Source organism: Ixodes scapularis, unplaced genomic scaffold (assembly GCF_016920785.2).
Source record: "Ixodes scapularis isolate PalLabHiFi unplaced genomic scaffold, ASM1692078v2 PGA_scaffold0__279_contigs__length_252992795, whole genome shotgun sequence".
Taxonomy (NCBI): domain Eukaryota; kingdom Metazoa; phylum Arthropoda; class Arachnida; order Ixodida; family Ixodidae; genus Ixodes; species Ixodes scapularis.
This window is the reverse complement of record NW_024609835.1, coordinates 67,374,645-67,381,316: the sequence shown is the minus strand read 5'-3', so window position 1 is coordinate 67,381,316 and position 6,672 is coordinate 67,374,645.

Below are 6,672 nucleotides of genomic sequence, written 5' to 3'. Positions count from 1 at the left end.
CTTATGCCACCTAGCCATTTTGTTTTACCATTTAAGCTTAGAATATTTAAATGTGAAATCTATATTCACTCAGCACTGCAAAAAAAGTGGGGCTATAAAACCCCCTTGCCATCAGTTAATAAGAAAATACCTAGTTTTCTCTCACTTTCTGCCACCATTCACTTAATCTTTGCCTGGTAATCTCTACAGTCTTGAAATCCACTCTCCCTTCGCTGTCTCTAAAACCCAGTGACTTTATTAAATCCATGTTGTCTTCCGTAGGCATAGGGTGAAGCCCTTTATAGTAGAGTATCAAGTGCTCAGCCGTCTCGTCCTCCTCTCCACAAGCAGTGCACACTATATCCATTTCCTGGTACCTCGCTCGGTATGTTCTGGTTCGCAGAACACCCGTCCTCGCCTCAAACAACAATGAGCTTCCCCTAGAATTGTCATAGATGCTTTCTTTGGCAATAACTGTTTTGTTTAATCTATAGCTTTCCAGAGCCGTCTTTGTCTGCATTCCGTCTAGCCACCGATCTCTTTCTGTGGCCTTAACTTTCTTCTTAACGGAGACCTGCTCTTCCGTATCTCCACTATAGCCTAAAAACTTTCCTCTTAATTTCCTACTGCGCTGTCTCCAATTTGTGTCTATGCTCCTCATGTATAAATAGCTGAAAACATTTTGTGCCCATTTGTCCCCACCCATTTGCCTCGACCAATCCTCAAATTCAATCTCGCTCACCGCTTCCCAGCTCTCAAAAGACGCCCATCCCACGTCTGCTTGTACTCCCTGGTTCGGCGTTTTGCAATGTGCCCCCAAAGCCAGCCTACCTACTCCGCGCTGTTTTATTTCTAGCCTTGCATGCACTTTGGATTTCATGCATAGCACTGCGTTTCCAAAAGTCAAGCCAGGCATCATGACCCCTTTCCAAATCTCTCTCACCACCTCATACCTGTTGTAACTCCAAAGTGCTCTATTTTTCATTACAGCTGCATTTCTGTTGCCCTTACCTGTCATATACTTTTCATGCTCACTGAAATATTCTGCACCGTCACATATCCATACTCCTAGAAACTTGTATTTACTAGCTCTCTCAACTGCAATGAGTAGGGTTCCGTGTTTTCGGAGTTTTTTCGTCAAGTTCTGAGGCTGTTTTTTCTGAGTTTATTTTTGTTTGATTCCGAATTCTCCGAAATTTGGAGCTCAAATTCGCAGTGTTTCTTACTAAAAATAAACAAATAATATTCAAATTTAAACATATGCTGGGCAAAAAAAAATAAAAAAAACGCGATTGTATCAATTGATATTTTCTTCAGTTGGATTTGGCGTTAGTGCCATTACTACTGGCAATACTAATTGTCCTAGAACAAAATTGGCACACAAGTGTTATTTCGATAAGCGTCGATACCTTAAAATCAATAACCTACTGGAGGTGGTCGCTGGGCAGCCAGTATTCATTCCATGCTATTCCATCAACCTACCGCGCGGCCGCAAGAGATAGAGTGGAAAAGGATGTAATAGAGAAGTTTCAAGTGTCCTCTTTTCCACTTTATGTAATATCTATGGTCCATAGCTTTTGCGGTTACAAAAACGCAACCTCTCCTTCCTCTCAGGCACAAATAGTATGAACCAAACCGGAAACATAAACAGTGACTTTTGTCTTGACCCGATAGTACAATGACCTGTTGTCTTGACCGAAATTCGAAAGATATGTGTGGTGGCATTTTCCCAGGACATTTTCTCTATGCGCTGATTAAACCATTAATTGTAAAATGTATTTGTGTGTGTGTGTGTGTGTGAGTGTGGGGGGTGGGGGCGGGGAGGGGGTGGAGGTTGGCATATCGGAATTCAGAGTTTATCAGATAAATCGGAATAGACGAAACTTTTACCGGCGGTTGTTTTCCGAATTTATCCAAAAACTCGAAACCGTAGTTATGAGTCACACCCCCCCCCCCCGTCACACACACACACCACTCCGAACGCCCTAAAAAATACTGAACTTTTTCAGTTAAGACCGAATGTGGAAAAAGTAATTCGGCGTACTTTTACCGGTTATATTAGGTTTAACCCGAAAACGCTGAACCCTAAACATAGCGTTTAAAGTTAAAAAAAAAAAAAAAAAAAACGCACGTCTCAAATAAGGCACTGTAAAGGAATTGAGGGTCTAGGCCAATTCGTCGAAAGCCAACTCGTCGATGGCCAATTTTTTTAATCTGTTTTTTTGGAAGCAAGTTCGGAGTGGGGATACTCGATGCGCGCATGACGATTCCCTGGGCAGTACCGAAGCTCCCGCTGGTCCGTATTTTGGCTATTTTGTCGCGTGAGCTACACAGGGCGAGGTTCAGCAGTTTCGCGTAGTTCGCATAATGAGCCGTGCTACGTGCTGCGCATGTGCGAGGAGCAGTGACGTCACATAGCGCACAGCTGGCGCGCCGGAGCCGCCGCCGCCGCGCCCGCCTCGCCGGTCTGCGCATTCCAGAGGAGTGACGTCATAGCCGCGGTAGGCGCACTGGCACCACCGCGTGCCCAGCTATCCGGCTCCGTTGCGCAGTAGCCAAGTCTGACGCTTCACCGGAGCCGCTTGATAGCGCCTCTCATTTTGTGCGCATAAGCTCACGCTACGTATATCCTGGCATAGACGAGCTAAGCCACCGCAATTTTTTTCGAGCAGTTTTGCTCATTTTGACGCGCAAGTTTGCTGGTGATATCGTCTACAATAAATAATTCAATCGCACGGCAATGTGCTGTCGTTAGTTGTTAAAAGAAAAGAACAGAAAGCGTGTGCGGCAACGGTGCGTTCAGCCTCTGCTGCAGTGTAAGGCCACAGCATTGAGGCTGCGGCATGTTACTGCTTCACCGGTTTCCACTCGATCAAGGCCTTCCTTCGTCGGCAATAATCTGCGAATTTAACTCAAAACGTACAACTTCTCGCCTGAAAGCCCTAGCCGCGTGTTTCCAGGAGATTTTATTCACGGCGAATGAACCCCGCAGAATCGGTGCCCCTGGTGCACCTTGAATACGCTCCACATTAAAGTCACCTTATCTTACCGGTTCTATCAATGCATTTGTAATCGGCGCATCCCCCGCTTTTTTTTTTTTTTTTGGGGGGGGGGGGGGGGAGGGGACGTTTTACACTTAGGTGGTACTACGGAACCTCACCGGACCGCCACAAACCAGGCAGTTCATAACTTGAACTTATAGATATCTTTTTCCGAATAACTTTTTCTCTTTCTCTGATACATAAAAAAAGAACCAGACAACGCAGCCAACTCTAACTACCCAGCCTATTCAGAGATTAGCGCAGTTAAGTAGTAGTAACTACTGCTAACTTTATTTGTTTTTAGCAATCACACAGCAGCAGCACTCGGGACACTGACTTGAGTGCGATCCCGTCGCCGCCAGAGTACATTTTTTTTTATTGTTTCTCCCCTAGCTGTTAAAAAATTCCATGCAATGTCCAACCCTTTTTCTTTACGTTCTGTTTCGTTTTCATAAAACGCTACCTATTACAGCCTTTTGACATGCATGCTGTTTCGTTGTTGTGCTGTTTTGACACCGTGCTGTTTTGGCACGTGCTCTTCTGTCGCTGTGCCGTTTTGACGCCGTGCTGTTTTGTCGCGTGCTATTTTGACGCGTGCTGTTTTGTCGCCGTGCTGTTTTGACGCTGTGCTGATTTGACGCGTGCTATTTTGACCGTGCTGTTTTGTCGCGTGCTGTCTTGTCGTGTGCTGTTCTGTCGCGTTCCCTGTTCCCACACATAGTCAGGGTTGCAAGGAGGCTGCTCCATGTCTCTGAGATGTGTTTCCACAAACCCATACACCATTAAATCCTCTTTTCTTAGTTGCTCCTCAACCTCTTCCCATTTTAACCTATTTCTACCACCCTGCATGTTAATATACCTGATTGTGCTGTTTGTTTATACCTGTTCTTATGTTTTCTCCTCTTTTTAACCCTGGGTACCTCTCCTGACTTTGTTGGGTTTTCAGTTACTTCAGTGCCCCCAGGGCCCTCGGTCCACCGTGCGGCCCATCCTATCCCCCAGCCTGTAACCCGTGGTCTCACTGTAGTGAATGCCATCTGCAAAAGGGCGGGAGCCAGCCTTGTACACTTCCCTGTTTACTTCCATTACGTCGTACCGAAGCTGTCGACTCATGCCCTTAATTACTCTGTTGGCTACGGCAACCCTCCTCTCCGTTGCCCCGGACTGCCCCCAAACTTCTGGAATCGTGCACACAACCACGTGCACATTCTCAGACACGTCCCTCAGCTTACGCATTTCCACGTTTAGCTGCTTTCCAAGGTTCTGGCTCCTACCCTTGAGCACATCATTAAGCCCCGCATGAACTATTACTAGGTTCCTTCCCTCCCGGTTATCCCACACCCCCTCACGTGCTGTGGTCATAGCATCCACCATACACTTCACTGGCTGGACCTCTACGGTTACCCTCTGGTCTCCCTTCACCCTGTTATGTACTCCCCTCTTGACCCGTGCTATGTTAGAGCTCCCCACTACCAGTACCCTGGTGCCCCTGGTACCTGTACGCCTTTGTCCTGCGACTTATCTCCTGTCACCTGACTGCCCGACGCCTGCTGCTCGAAGGCGCCATTGAGCTGAGTGTCACTCAGCTGTCCAGCGTCGTCGAGCCCGCCAGCCAACAGGCTGGACTTCCGACCACCAGTGACCCCAGCCTGCAGACTGGGGGTTCGTCCCGCTAGAACTGACACTTCCTCCTTTCTTCCCTCGCTACTCTCACTCGCTTGAATTACCCCTTCCAGGCGCTCTACCCTACTGTCACACTCCCTCTTACGCTCTTCTAAACCCGCCTTCCATAGTTCCCCCAGCTCTTCCGCCTGCTTCTCGAGGCCGACCCGCTGCTACCTCTCATGATTGAGCTGCTTAGTCAGCTCCTCAACCTGGGCCTCGAGACCCACCCGCTTCTCTCCTTCTACCTTAAGCTGGGCCTCAATCTCCCGAACTCTACCCTCACATTCCCCAGTTACCTGCTGAAGCTTCACACAAAGCCGACACTCGAAACTCATCCCCGCCGCCTCCTCCAGACTCCCCAAACCCATCTCCTCTAGGTAACACCACCTCCCACACCCCTCGCACTGCAACTCGTCCCCACCCTTGTCATGCCGACCCAAATTTAGACCTTTGTTCAGACCGGGAAAGAGACATCCCTTCCCGCCAAAAATTCAAACAGAGCCTACTTTGCGAAACTAACTTCAACTGCTGCTGTTCAAACCGGTTCAAACCTAATACTGCTACCGCATAGTCACGTCCAGTCAACTCTCAATAAAGAGAGAAAAAAGAACAAAAACTGGCACTTAGCTTTGGATGCTCGAGGAGAACCAGGAAACACAACAACAACCTTTTCTGCAACAACCTTTGATGATGATGATGATGATGGTTATGATACTGCGGCTGCTCCCTTTATAACCGGCGGGCTCAAATAATCGTGCACATACCTGGGGGTGAGTTCAGCGCCCCCTGTGTTGTGTATGATGCCACCAATCCGCCAGTCGTCTTTTTGTCTGCTCGATGGTCTTCCAAAAGGCTTCAGTAGTATTGGCTGTCTCGCTTGTTGACGAGAAGCCCAACGCTGTCGGTAGAGGCGGGACACCTTTGTGTAGTCGGTTCGCCTCTTCGGTGGCAGAATTGGCAGAAGGTCAGATTCCGCCACAACGGAGTATGATGTGCTCCGCGGTTTCGCTCTCACCCTCGCATACTCGGCATAGAGTCGACTGCACACTATTGTCGAAGCGCTGTTTGTACACCAGTGTGCGCAGGGCTCCAGCACGAGCTTCAAACAATAGGCGGCTGCCCAAACTGTTGTCGTACAGCCGCGTCACTGCCGTGATTTTCTGTTTTAACTCCGCGTACATGGTAAGGGTTGACTTTGTCCGTGCAGCCTCCAGCCATTGCACATTCTCCAGTTCGCGGACCCTCTTCCGCACCACAGACTCCCATTCTTTCTCTGCGGTCGCCTCCACCGGTTCTGTGAAGAAGCCGAACTTTTTCTCAAGCTGGTAAAGGCACTTTCGCCAACGACTCTGCAGAGAAGTCATATGTGTGTATATGAACAGCCTCTTGGCCCAGCGGTCCCGGTCCATGAGTCGAAGCCGCTCGTCATAGGAAACCTTGCTTGTCGCCTCCCTCGCTTCGAAAGACGACCAGCCCAGATCCCCCGGCACTGCCTCAATCGCCACCGTGCCATGGCTGCCCAGCGCTTGGCGTCCCCCTTCTCGTTGTCTGCGCTCCAAGGCGGTTCTTGTGTCACCTGGTACACACACCACTGCGTTGGCGAACGTCAAACCTGGCACCACCACCGCCTTCCACATTTCGCGGCTCACTATTAATCTATTACAGCTCCATAGGCTGCCCTTACGGAGGATGTTAGCTCCCCGTGTGGCGGATTGACGGAGGTGGACGTAATGATCTTTCAGATAGTCTGCCTCGTTGGACAACTCAACGCCTAGGTACTTATACTTGTTCAGTACCGGTAATACGTCAAGACCCAATCTGAGGCTATCGAGCTTTTCTTTCTCAGTGCCCGCGAATTGTATCATGGCGGACTTGGATGTGTTGTACTTGAGACCAAGCACGGCAGCCTCATCAGCCCATATGTTGAGAAGTTGCTGCATCGCCGTTGCACAGCCCGCCGTCAGCACAATGTCGTCCGCGAAGGTCA